This window comes from Salvelinus sp. IW2-2015, linkage group LG15, assembly GCF_002910315.2.
Source record: "Salvelinus sp. IW2-2015 linkage group LG15, ASM291031v2, whole genome shotgun sequence".
NCBI lineage: Eukaryota > Metazoa > Chordata > Actinopteri > Salmoniformes > Salmonidae > Salvelinus > Salvelinus sp. IW2-2015.
The window spans coordinates 34,179,673-34,192,724 of NC_036855.1; the positions used below are offsets into that span (position 1 = coordinate 34,179,673).

At 42.0% G+C, this 13,052-nt stretch overlaps 1 long non-coding RNA gene across 2 annotated transcripts; it reads left to right on the plus strand.

Moving 5' to 3' along the window:
* The first annotated feature begins 43 nt into the window (after positions 1-43).
* LOC111973867 (uncharacterized) lies at positions 44-10,433 on the plus strand. 2 transcript variants are annotated; one of them, XR_011481029.1, is made up of 3 exons: positions 44-482; positions 3,174-3,882; positions 4,769-10,433. It is a non-coding gene; the product is annotated as an uncharacterized lncRNA (long non-coding RNA). The 2 variants fall into 2 exon arrangements; XR_002878650.3 differs by having other exon boundaries at positions 3,767-3,882.
* The last annotated feature ends 2,619 nt before the right edge of the window (positions 10,434-13,052 follow it).

Here is a 13,052-nt window from a genome sequence, read left to right on the forward strand (position 1 = left end):
TTATACCAGCGAGGGCTCAAAAATCCTGACGTAACAACATGGCCGCGCACACCCCTTGTTGGCTGGAGCTAAACTAGCTTGCTAAATCAGTTTAAATAAGACAGAGCGTGAAATTTGACTGATTCAAATGATTCTATTGACTTTTTATAAATCCAGATCACAGAGATTTATTGTACACAAAAAACGTTTGCAAAACTGGCTTAGTAGCTAACGACATTGAATTTGTACGTGGTTAGCCAAACTAGTTATGCTATGCTAGCTTTAGAACAACCATAACAAACAGTCATGCTAGCTAGCTAAATTATTTAAATATACATATATTGAGGGAAGTTGTTGGGGTTTCTAACAGCAAGACAGGCTGGACTTGACGACACACTTTGCCTGAGACGGGCAGAGTCAACAGTGAGGGGGAAAGTTGGCCAAATCATCATCCCATCTGTGAACACTATTCCATTGTTTCTCTGATGGATTCCCTTTTATACGTGAGTTTGAATGATGCTTGTTTCCTGATGTGTAGCCTATTTAGTAAGTAAAATTAAATCAAAGTTTATTTGTATCATTAAATATGAAATATCTTTTCACCCTGTCATTGGTAGTAGGTCTGACAATATTACAATTGAGAACATTATTTTGTTATGATTACCATATAGCCTAGGCCTATAACGTACTGCATGCTTCCCTCATAACCTGATTTCAACAAAACTTGATACATGAGCAAGCAACCTACAACAACTCAACATGGACATGTGTTGCCTAGGTAGCACATCTTTAGAGTCCTCCTGGTGCTGTTGGAAGCTAACCCTCTCCTCTTGGCTGTTCTGTAGCATGCTATCTAGAGGGGCAGATGGAGTGATTGTGGTGTTTGACCTGGAGAACAAAAGCAGGAAACCACAGTACACCTGTAAAGCAGTGTGCATGGTAGACAGGTGTGTGTGGCTCACATATCTGATGGCACCCACTAGATGGCAGCATCACTATAAATGTGTACCTCACTAAATATTGGTGGACAGGAGTGGGTGTGAGAGAGAGGGTATGTGCTATTGTGCATCCTCGAAAGCACTTATTTGCCAATGAGTGTGCAAGCAGTAGTGTATGTATTTGACAATGCATGTCAGAGCAAAAACCAAGCCATGAGGATGAAGGATTTGTCCATAGAGCTTTGAGACAGGATTGTGTCAAGGCACAGATTTGGGGAAGGGTACCACAAAATGTATGCAACATTGAAGTTCCCCAAGAACACAGTGTCCTCCATCATTCTTAATGCATGTCAGAGCAAAAACCAAGCCATGAGGATGAAGGATTTGTCCATAGAGCTTTGAGACAGGATTGTGTCAAGGCACAGATTTGGGGAAGGGTACCACAAAATGTATGCAACATTGAAGTTCCCCAAGAACACAGTGTCCTCCATCATTCTTAAATGGAAGAAGTTTGGTACCACCAAGACTCTTCCTAGATTTGGCCGCCAGGCCAAACTGAGCCATCGGGGGAGAARGGACCTCATACTGGGGCGAAGGTTCACCTTCCAACAGGACAACGACCCTAAGCACATAGCCAAGACAACACAGGAGTGGCTTTGGGACAAGTCTCTGAATTTCCTTGATAAGGCCCAGCCAGAGCCCAGACTTGAACCTGGTCGAACATCTCTGGAGAGACCTGAAAATAGCTGTGCAGTGACGCTCCCCATCACACCTGGCAGAGCTTGAGAGGACCTGCAGAGAAGAATGGGAGAAACTCCCCAAATACTGGTGTGCCAAGCCCAAGAAGACTCGAGGCTGTAATCACTGCCAAAAGTGCTTCAACAAAGTACTGAGTAAAGGGTCTGAATACTTATTTTTTTATTATCAATTTGTAAAACATTCTAAAAACCTGTTTTTGCTTTGTCATTATGGGGTATTGTGTGTAGATTGAGGGGGGGGAAACTATTGAATCCATTTATAATAAGGCTATAACGTAACAAAATTGGCATGACAAAATCTGATTACTTTCGGAATGCACTGTAAGTGGATTATACAGAAATGTATAATATTTCTTACAAGAACATGCAGTCAATCTCTCCTCTACTTTGTCAAGAGAGACTGACATACAGTACCAGTCAAAAGTTTGGACACACCTACACATTCAAGGGTTTTTCTTTATTTTTACTATTTTCTACATTGTAGAATAATAGTGAAGACATCAAAACTATGAAATAACACATGGAATCATGTAGTAACCAAAAAAGTGTCAAATAAACCATAATATATTTTATATTTAAGATTCTTCAAAGTAGCCACCCTTTGCCTTGACAGCTTTGCACACTTGGCATTCTCTCAACCAGCTTCATGAGGTAGTCACCTGGAATGCATTTCAATTAACAGGTGTGCCTTGTTAAAAGTTAATTTGTGGAATGTCTTTCCTTAATGCATTTGAGCCAATCAGTTGTGTTGTGGTAGGGGTGGTATACAGAAAATAGCCCTATTTGGTAAAAGACCAAGTGCAGCTCAAATAAGCAAAGAGAAACAGTCCATTATTACTTAAAGACATGAAGGTCAGTCAATGCGGAAAATTTCAAGAACTTTTAAAGTTTCTTCAAGTGCAGTCGCAAAAACCATCAAGCGCTATGATGAATCTGGCTCTCATGAGGACCGCCACAGGAAAGGAAGACCCAGAGTTACCCCTGCTGCAGAGGATAAGTTCATTAGAGTTAACTGTACCTCAGATTGCAGCCCAAATAAATGTTTCACAGGGTTCAAGTAACAGACATCTCAAAATCAACTGCTCAGAGGAGACTGTGTGAATCAGGCCTTAATGGTCAAATTGCTGCAAAGAAACCACTACCAAGGGACACCAAAAAGAAGAGACTTGCTTGGGTCAAGAAACACGAGCAATGGACATTAGACCAGTGGAAATCTGTTCTTTGGTCTGATGAGTCCAAATTTGAGATTTTTGGTTCCAAGCACCGTGTCTTTGTGAGATGTAGAGTAGGTGAATGGATGATCGCCGTATGTGTGGTTCTCACCATGAAGCATGGAGGAGGAGGTGTGATTGTGTGGGGGTGCTTTGCTGGTGACGCTGTCAGGGATTTATTTAGAATTCAAGGCAGACTTAACCAGCATGGCTAACACAGCATTCTTCAGCGAAACGCCATCCCATACGGTTTGCGCTTAGTGGGACTATCATTTGTTTTTCAACAGGACAATGACCCAAAGCGCACCTCCAGGCTGTGTAAGGGCTATTTGACCAAGAAGGAGAGTGATGGAGTGCTGCATTAGATGACATGGCCTCCACAATCACCCGACCTCAACCCAAATGAGATGGTATGGGATGAGTTGGACCGCAGAGTGAAGGAAAAGCAGCCAACAAGTGCTCAGCATATGTGGGTACTCCTTCAAGACTGTTGGAAAAGCATTCCTCATGAAGCTAGTTAAGAGTGTGCTAAGCTGTACATAGTTTTAATGTCTTCACTATTATTCTACAATGTAGAAAATAGTAAAAATAAAGAAAAACCCTTGAATGAGTAGGTGTGTCCAAACTTTTGACTGGTACTGTACACACTGTTGACATTAGGCCAATGTGTACATTGAAGTGCAAGACTGCTGCTCAGCACTTGACCATATCACTGGGCAATAGTCAAGATTAGATCAAACTAGAGCCTGTGGTGTAACAAATGCGGTGTGAGAGAGTGTGTGAGAGAGAGAGAGAGCGAGTGTGTGAGAGAGAGCGAGTGTGAGAGACAGCGAGTGTGTGTGAGAGAGGCTCTGATGGTCACTGTGAGTGTGTGTTGCAGGTCCAGTCGGTATGTCCACAGGTTCAGTGTGCAGTGGTACCCGTTCGACACGGGCATAATTGTGTCCAGCTCCTTCGACAAAACCATGAAGGCCCGGGACACTGAGACACTAAAAGGTATTCCTACATAGACTCTTTCTCTTCCGTTGTTTTTCTCTCACATACATCCTTTTGTCTCTCACTTTCTTTCTGTCTCGCTCTCATTCTCTCTCGCTCTCTAGCTCACTCCTTCTCTCTCTCGCTCTGCCTCATATGGTGCGCTCTATGCTGAGCTAGAGTTACACTGGCGCCATGGTTACCTCAAAGGGTCAGCTAAAGGACAGTAAAACATACACACACACAGGCACGCACATGCACACACACAGGAATTCAGATCCAGGAATCAGTAGCCAGTACCTGCACCACACTTAAGCAGCTAAGAAGTGCCTTGTATAAGAGAAAATGTCTAGCTAGCTACAGTATGTATGTGTGGGTTAGATATGTCCTGGATACGCATCAGCATTGTATCTCATTTATATTAAACTGACATTTTCTGAGCCCATGAAAGGTTAAGAGATAAGTGTATGTGACTGAGTGTGTTGAGACAGAGCCCCCTCTGTGTATACCCATTGGGTCAGCCCTTGCTAGTATTGGCACACAGTGGCAGCCAAGGCACCAGAGAGGGAACTTGTGTTTGCAGATGGATTTGCATTGTAACTGTCACTCTGCTGCCTTCCTCCAGCCTCTTAGTCCCCTGCCGTGCTCTGTTCTCCCACACGGCCATGTTCTTCTCTGCTCCCCTCCATTCCTCCGCTCCATTTCTCTCTCAGTCTCACAGCCACATTCTTCATTTCTGTCTCCTGGTCCCATTGTGTCAGTCACGGCAGTGTTCTTTCCTGTCATGCTGACTGGCTGACCGACTGACTGAACAGTATTGTTGTCCCTCTACAGCACATAGAGATCAGGTTTATGTTCAGGTTGAACTAAAGCTGATTAGTTCCTTCTCCTTCCTGTGTGTCTGTAGCCCAATGAAGTGTTCCAGTATGAAGGGAACGTCTACTGCCACCACATGTCCCCCATCTCCAGGAATCACAGCCTCATCGTGTGTGTGTGTGTGTGTGTGTTGCTGCGTTTACGCGGCCCAATTCTGATATTTTTTCCAATTATTAGTCTTTTGACCAATCAGACCAATAATAGCAAGTTTGTGTGCTTAAAATATTATTTACTGTCTATAATAATCCGTTATTACATTTGTAAAGCTCTTTTCATTATACAGAATAATCTCAAAGTGCATAAAATAAAAACCTATTAGAAAAAATAAATGGACACAACTAGACAGTGCAACTGACACAAAGAACACAGCTGACGCTACAAGGAACAGTCTGTCTTACTGATATAATCTAAGAATGAACATTGGCTCTACTCTCCAGGCAGAACCATTCTGTAAACCTGTCAACAAGGTAATCCTTTGCCCCTTTTGCTATGCTCATTCCACAGCATACTTCTGTTCTGATGCAAGGCCTGCAGCAATGATTCTCTCCACTGATTTTGAAAGCTGTTCGCATGACGGCTGATTGTGAAACAGCGGTGTGGTGGGTTGACAAAGTGTATGCCCCTTGGGGTCTCAGGAGTTGGAAATTACTCCGGAACAGTTTAGATAGACATGATAGGAATCCAGGCGGTGCCCCCCTGCTGACAGAGCAGGACAGACTGGTTGTACATACCTGCCAAATCACTTGTTTAACACCCACACTGCTCTCTTTCCTCATCGCTCTCTCAATGCATTTCAAAGGGGCTCTCGCTCTCTCTCTGTGTGTGTGTGTTTTTCGCTCACTTTCTCCATGTTACTGTCACTGACTCTCCCTTTGTCCGCCCACGCCCCTGGTGCTACTCGGACCAGAATTATCATTTTACTTCTGCCGGGTTTGAAACAAATGGACTCAAACCTGATTGTGTCTATCCCTGTCAATTATCTTGCTCCCTGACTGCTCACACCCTCTGTGTGAATAATGATCTGTGTTGTGAGCTCATGTATATCAATGGCTGGCACAAGTGCTCTCTTATATAGCTACACTCCTGTCTCATCTGAGAGAACCAGGGCCTCCAGTTTCTCCTCTGGGTCACAAAGCATTTACACACAAAGTGAAAGTAAAGATGTTTTTCCTTTGTCTTAGTCATGTATGTAACCTCTCAATGAATCCCTTGATCTGTGTGTTCTCAGTGGGTACCAAAGACCAGAAAGTACAGTTCTGTGACCTGAAGTCTGGCTCATGCATCTAGGTTCTGCAGGGTGAGTGCGCCACACGCACACGCACGCGACACTCAGGTCACAGAGGTGTAGGTTCTATCTGTCCGGTGGTCGCCAAGATATGAGCACATTTTAGCTACAGCCAGGTAGGCCAATTAACACCACACCTGAAGAGACACAACAACAACCTCCGTGTCACGCCTTTAGAGACATGTGCCTCCCTCGGGCACACCAAGAGACCGTTGCATTGCCTGGGAACTAGCCTCTATTCCCTGGGAGTGCCAACACAGCTCAGGCAGGCAGCATGCCCACCTGGTTTACGCCAAATTAGATCAGCTAATTAAACCATTGGGATCATATCACTGTCCCTTTGGGCTGTAAGTGATTCGAAAAACATCTGGGCATGCTTGAACTGCTCCYGATAACATGGGCAATTGGACAGTGAAGGACACTGTCTTTGGAAATGTATGGAGTGACATTCTTTTTTAATATGGAGGGCTATTTTCAGGAAATGAGGCACTAGAGCTGGGAAATTGAAGGGACTATGTGGCATTGTGGTAGTTGTAGTGTTACAGAACAGGTTTAACCTCTCTACTGTTAGAAAGCCTGATCAACTCAGAATACCTAAGAGTGAACAAAATTATTTTGAAAAACGCAATTAACTGGAATGATCTCTTGTCCAATACAGATGTGGAAGCTGATAGTCAGGTTTTTCTATCCACAATCCAGACTACAATAAATGGCTTCCTAAAGAAAATCAAATCCAAACCTGGCCAAAAGAGCACTCTTCCTTGGCTAAATGGAGAAATCTGGAAACTGATGAAAAGAACTAGATTATGCTCTAAAAACATCCCTAAAGTCCAAATTAGAGCATGACAGACGTAGGTTTACCATGTTGAGAAATAAGGTGATGAAAGAAATCAGACAGGCCAAGGCAAACTTTTTTATTAACAAAATTGGTGAAGCAAAGGGAAATTCTAAATTGATCTGGGAGAATCTAAAAAAGTTAACAGGGAAAGAGCATAGTAACACTGCAAAAAGACTAGAAATCACGGGGAATGACAATCTAACACAGGATGCAGTCGAAATAGCAATAGCCTTCAATTCCTAGTTTGTTGACTCTGCCAGGGTACTGACACAGAACCCCTCCACTTGTTTCTTGGGCTCAGTGCTAGTGAATGACACTCAACTGGTCTTCAGAGGGGAACAAGGTGATTAGCTCAAAAACAACTCTAAAGCCAAAGATGTGTTTGTAGTTTTTAAGAAAGGTAGAGTTCAGCCCAGAGTCACTCATTGGCCCCATTACTAAGGTCACCAACACATCTATTGGTCAGGGGGTGTTTCCAAGGGTCTGGAAGTCCGCGATAATAACAACAATCTTTAAATCGGGTGACCCTGCTGATGTGAGTAACTACAGGCCCATTAGTATACTACCTGTGGTGTCGAAGGTTGTTGAAAAGTGTGTAGCAGAACAACTGATTGCCCACCTCAATAATAGCCCCTTCACATTACTCTCCATGCAGTTTGGCTTCAGAGCAAAACACTCCACAGAAACAGCCAACTGCTTTCTTCTGGAAAATGTGAAGTCCAAGATGGACAAAGGGGGCGTTGTTGGGGCTGTGTTTCTGAACCTAAGGAAGGCTTTTGATACTGTTAACCATGAGGTTCTCATCACAATATTGTCCAAGTTCAACTTTCCCTCGATGCCTTGAGATGGATGAAATCATACCTTGAAGGCAGAACTCAGCGTGTCAGAGTGAGCAATGAGCTGTTGCCCACTCTTAGCTATGATGTGGGCATGCCCCAAGGATCAATACTGGGGCCCCTCCTGTTCAGTATGTACATTAATGATCTGCCTTCTGTCTACTGGGTCTAAAGTTCAAATGTATGCAGATGGTACAATGATATATGTGCATGCAAACAACAAGCTGCACAAGAACTCACTACTGTAATGGTCCAGGTTACAAAGTGGCTCAGTGACTCATGTTTGCATCTCAATGTGAAAAAAACTGTCTATGTTCTTCACAAAGAGGGCAACTGATGCTACTGAGCCAGATGTCTATGTGTCAGGGGAGAACCTCCAGGTGGTATCTGATTTTAAGTACCTTGGCATCATACTTGATTCCAACTTCTCTTTTAAAAAGCAGGTGAAAAAGGTAACTCAAATAACCAAATTCAACCTAGCTCATTTCCGATTAATACAAAAGTGTTTGACTACAGAGGTAGCAAAACTGTACTTCAAATCTATGACTCTCCCCCACTTAACATACTGCTTGACTAGTTGTGCCCAAGCTTGCTGTACAACATTAAAACCCATTCAGTCTGTCTACAAACAGGCTCTCAAAGTACTTGATAGGAAGCCCAATAGCCATCATCACTGTTACATCCTCAGAATGCATGAGCTCCTGAGTTGGAAAAATATTGTGCAATACACTGACACATGTCTTGTATTCAAGATCCTAAATTGCCTGGCTCCCCCTCATCTCAGTACTTTTGTTAAACAGAAAACCCAAATATATGACAGCAGATCCACAAGGTCTGCCATGGGAGGTGAATGTATAGTTCCCATAAGGAAAAGCACCTTTAGTCAATCTTCTTTCTCTGTGAGAGCTTCCCATGTTTGGAATACACTGCCATCACACACACAACTGCACCACCTATCACACGTTCACAAAAAACATGAAGCCATGGCTAAAGGCCAATCAGACTTGTGAACATAATCTCTAGCTGTGTATTGCTGCTTTCCATGTTGTCTGTTGTCTGTAGTTTGTGAGGTGTGTAAATACTTTGTTGCTTTTATGGATTTTGTCTTGTTGCTTTTTGTGCTATGTTGCTCTGTCTATATGCTTTGCCTTGCTTGTCTTATGTTGCTCTGCGTGTGCTCACTGCTCATTGATTGTCTGTATTGTTATTGTAATTGTTTTTGATAACCTGCCCAGGGACTGCGGTTGACAATTAGCCGGCTGGCTAAAACCGGCAGTTTTACTGAAACGTTGATTATTGTGCACCGTCCCAGTAAAATAAACTCAAACTCAGATGCCGTCTTAATTCGAGCCAGTTTGCTACAGCAGGAAAATAATCCTGCAGCAACAATAAATGTGAATTATAGTTAATGGACATTTGTTGTTCTGGCAAATCAAGTCACACTTTAAAGTGGAAATTACAAACTTTAGAAGCCTTTTTAAACCTTGACTACTCTAGTTTGCATTTCCTGTAGTACAGGAACATTCTCAGCAACAAAAGAGTGATCAAAATAAGATCCTACATCTGTACGTTGTTTATGCCCAGTGATGTGAACCTTCACCCGCAGACCAGTTAGGGGACGTTTATGTAAGGGCCCTTTATATGTCCCTGTAGGGCCCGAGGGTGCTGTCACATGTCCCCTGAGGGATAGGTGAGAAATAGAAAGCTGTTGATTTAGGGTTCTCTCCTCTCTCTCTCAATTCAACATGCTTTATTTGGCATGTTTACATTGCTAAAGCAAGTGAAATAGATGATAAAATGAACAGAAAACATTACACTCACAAAAGTTCCAAAGGAAGAGACATATCAAATGTCATAGTATGGCTATATTGTAACGATGTGCAAATAGTTCATGTACAAAAGGGAAAATAAATCAACATAAATATGGGTTGTATTTACAATGGTGTTTGTTCTTCACTGGTTGCCCTTTTCTTGTGGCAACAGGTCACAAATCTTGCTGCTGTGATTACACACTGGCATTTCACCCAATAGATATGAGATTATCAACATTTGATTTGTTTTTGAATTCTTTGTGTGTTTGTGTAATCGGAGAGAAATATGTTTCTCTAATATGGTCATACATTTGGCAGGAGGTTAGGAAGTGCAGCTCAGTTTCCAACAAATTTTGTGGGCAGTGTGCACATAGCCTGTCTTCAAGAGACAGGTCTGCCTACGGCAGCCTCTCTCAATAGCAAGGCTGTACATAGTCAAAGCTTTCCTTAATTTTGGGTCAGTCACAGTGGTCAGGTATTCTGCAACTGTGTACTCTCTGTTTAGGACCAATTAGCATTCTAGTTTGCTCTGTTTTTTTGTTAATTCTTTCCAATGTGTCAAGTAATTATCTTTTTGTTTTCTCATGACTTGGTTGGGTCTAATTGTGTTGCTGCCCTAGGGCTATGTGTGGTCTGTGTTTGTGAACAGCGTCCCAGGACCAGCTTGCTTAGAGGACACTTCTCTAGGTTCATCTCTCTGTAGGTGATGGCTTTGTTATGGAAGGTTTGGGAATCGCTTCCTTTTCGGTGGTTGTAGAATTTACCGGCTCTTTTCTGGATTTGGAAAATTAACGGTTATTGGCCTAATTCTGCATGCCTTCTCAATTTGGTGTTTGTCCCATTTTCTTTATTGGCATAATGTAACAATGTACTTATTGCAAATGGAATGATTCATTAACAATATATTTTTTTTAAATGTGTAATTTAGCAGAGGGGGGGGGGGGGGGGGAATAAAGTGCAAGTGTTGGTTCATGAAAGGCAAGGATATAATTTTTTTGGGGGGGGGGATTATATCAACATCCTTAAAGGTAATAAATATTTTCACAAACAGGACCATCAGTAACAACAATAATCAAAGGTGTGGGGGATGGGGTTGTATTAGATATTTAAATCAATAAGAAAATAAATAAGTAGATAACACTTGGTTGGTCTGTCACTAGGCAGGTTTCCATTGACCCAGGTCGACAAAAACAATGTCACATTTTCTAAAGATCGACATTGTTTATCTGTTCGACGGGTGGATTTTATTTTGTGTATAAGTCTCTGTATTGTGGCAATGATGATGGAAACTGTTTTTTTTCTCAAAATAAATTATGATTGCCTAATGATTAAACGTRATGCCAAGCGTGCTAAATAAATGTTTCAACTGTAAAAATAAATGTTTCTTTGCAGGACAAGGATTGTCCTGACTTTCAAGAATGCCTGAATTGCTTCGCCTTGCTTTCTGGTTGGCTGGATGCAAGTTTCCCCGTTCAATTATTTCATATCGACAGCTGTGCAAGTTTCACCATGGCACTGGCCGTGGCGATACGTTGGCACGTGAGAATTATTTGAAAATGGCTAAAAGTAAATTATTGCATTCTATCCATTCTGGCTTCTGCGAGCTACCCGAGACGAGAAACAGATAGGTGGGAGGGCATACAGGCTGTCGGCAATTTATTAATGCGCAATTTCCATAAATGGATAATGGAAACACTTTGACCACTATTTTTTGCAAGAAAGTCGTTGGGGTGGTTTGACGTCATTACCTCCAGCTGTTTTTATAGCCACACRACAGTTCAAAGGAAAAGCACCGTAGCAGACAATTGTCACATCTATTTTCTATGCCAACTATCCAAATGTCTACAAAAACATCACTGGACAAGTTAATGGAAACGTTGCTACTCCTGTCCCTCATTTTATGGCAGGCAGCAATGTAGTGCGCTGCCATCCCCACAGCTCTCTACATCCTCCCCCAACAGGACGGGTAGCCTATTCTCATCAGAGAGGTCGTGGAAACCTTCAATTATTTTTTCAACCCCCAAAAAATTGTGGGTGGGGGGGCCTCTCCAAATGCATTATAGTTTTTACATATTGTCAGCTCTGTCTCAGGTTCTGCAGGGTTGCAGTGACTGCACAACCTTTCCCCTACAGGGAGCCAGGTTTCCTGTGTCTACCCTTCTCAATAGCATCAAGTCTGTATTTTGTTAAGGTTTTTCTAAGGTTTTGATCAGTAACCATGGTCAAATAGTTTGCTATGGTGTACTGTCAATTTAGGGCCAGGTAGCACTTAATTTTGCTTCCCAATAAGTGATGTAGTTTTGTTTTGACCGTGTTGTAATTTGGTTGATTTGATGTGATGTTCTGGTCCTGAGGCTTCGGTGTGTTCGTAGAACAGATTTGTGAACTCAGGACCAGCTGGATAAGGCAACTATTTTCTTTGCTTAGCTCTTAGCATTGCAGGGCTTGGTAATGTTTTGAGAGGGTGTCAGTATATTTTAGATGTTTCCAAAGCTCTTTTTTAAAATTATTATTAGTGGATATTGCCCGAATGTTGCCCTGTATGTATTGTGCTTTGTGTTACTCTGGACATGTAGGAGAATCTTGCATAACTCCACATGCAGTGTTTCAATGGGGTGTTTGTCCCATTGTGTGAAATCTTGTTTCGCAAGTGGACCCAATACCTCGCCGCCTTGGTCCAATGATGCATCTAAAACGAACTGAATGTATTTTAATAGGCATTTCAATTTGTTTATTAATGGTGTAGAATACCCTGCATGTTTTCTCTCTCAGTTCAGTCACTGCCTCATTTAGACATTTCAGCTTTTCATTTTTAATTAATTTGTAAAAATGTAAAAAACATAATTCCACTTTGACATTATGGGGTATTGTGTGTAAGCCAGTGACAAATAAAATCCATTCTAAATTCAGGCTATAACACAAAATGTGGAAAAGTCAAGGGGTGAGGATACTTTCTGAAGGCACTAAGAATTTACAGTGTTATCAGCATATCAATATTATGTTCATTCATTATCAATACCTTACGCATGTTCAKGTAAATAGGCTCATGTGCAGTCATATTGTTCCTAAGATGAACCAAGGTCTCTGAGACCTGGATCGTATTCATTAGTGCCCATTCTAGCGAACCATAGCAAAATGTTTTGCAACGGAAAACCCGGTAGGTCCCTTCCTGTTTCGACCCGTTTGCTTCTGTTTGGTTCCAAATGAATACGACCCTGGCCACATATTCTGCCCACATKATCAGGATCCTGACAATGCTATCAGTAGATAGCTGACGCATTATCAGTTTATGGTATATAGTCGGCACAGATAATATGACATGGCAAGGAACACTGTAGCCTTCCACTAATGTTAGTCAGAGGAAATACTAGTTATGCTGTTAGTCTATCCACCTAATGCCGCACTTATTGTACTGTTTCATATTGTATTGGATGTGTATATTTTTGTAATTACAGGGCTCATTTGTAAAACATACCTTGGTTTCAGCAGGACTCCCTGTCAAAAGAAAGGTTAAATAAAATAAAAATGTAAGTTGTAAGAATGTG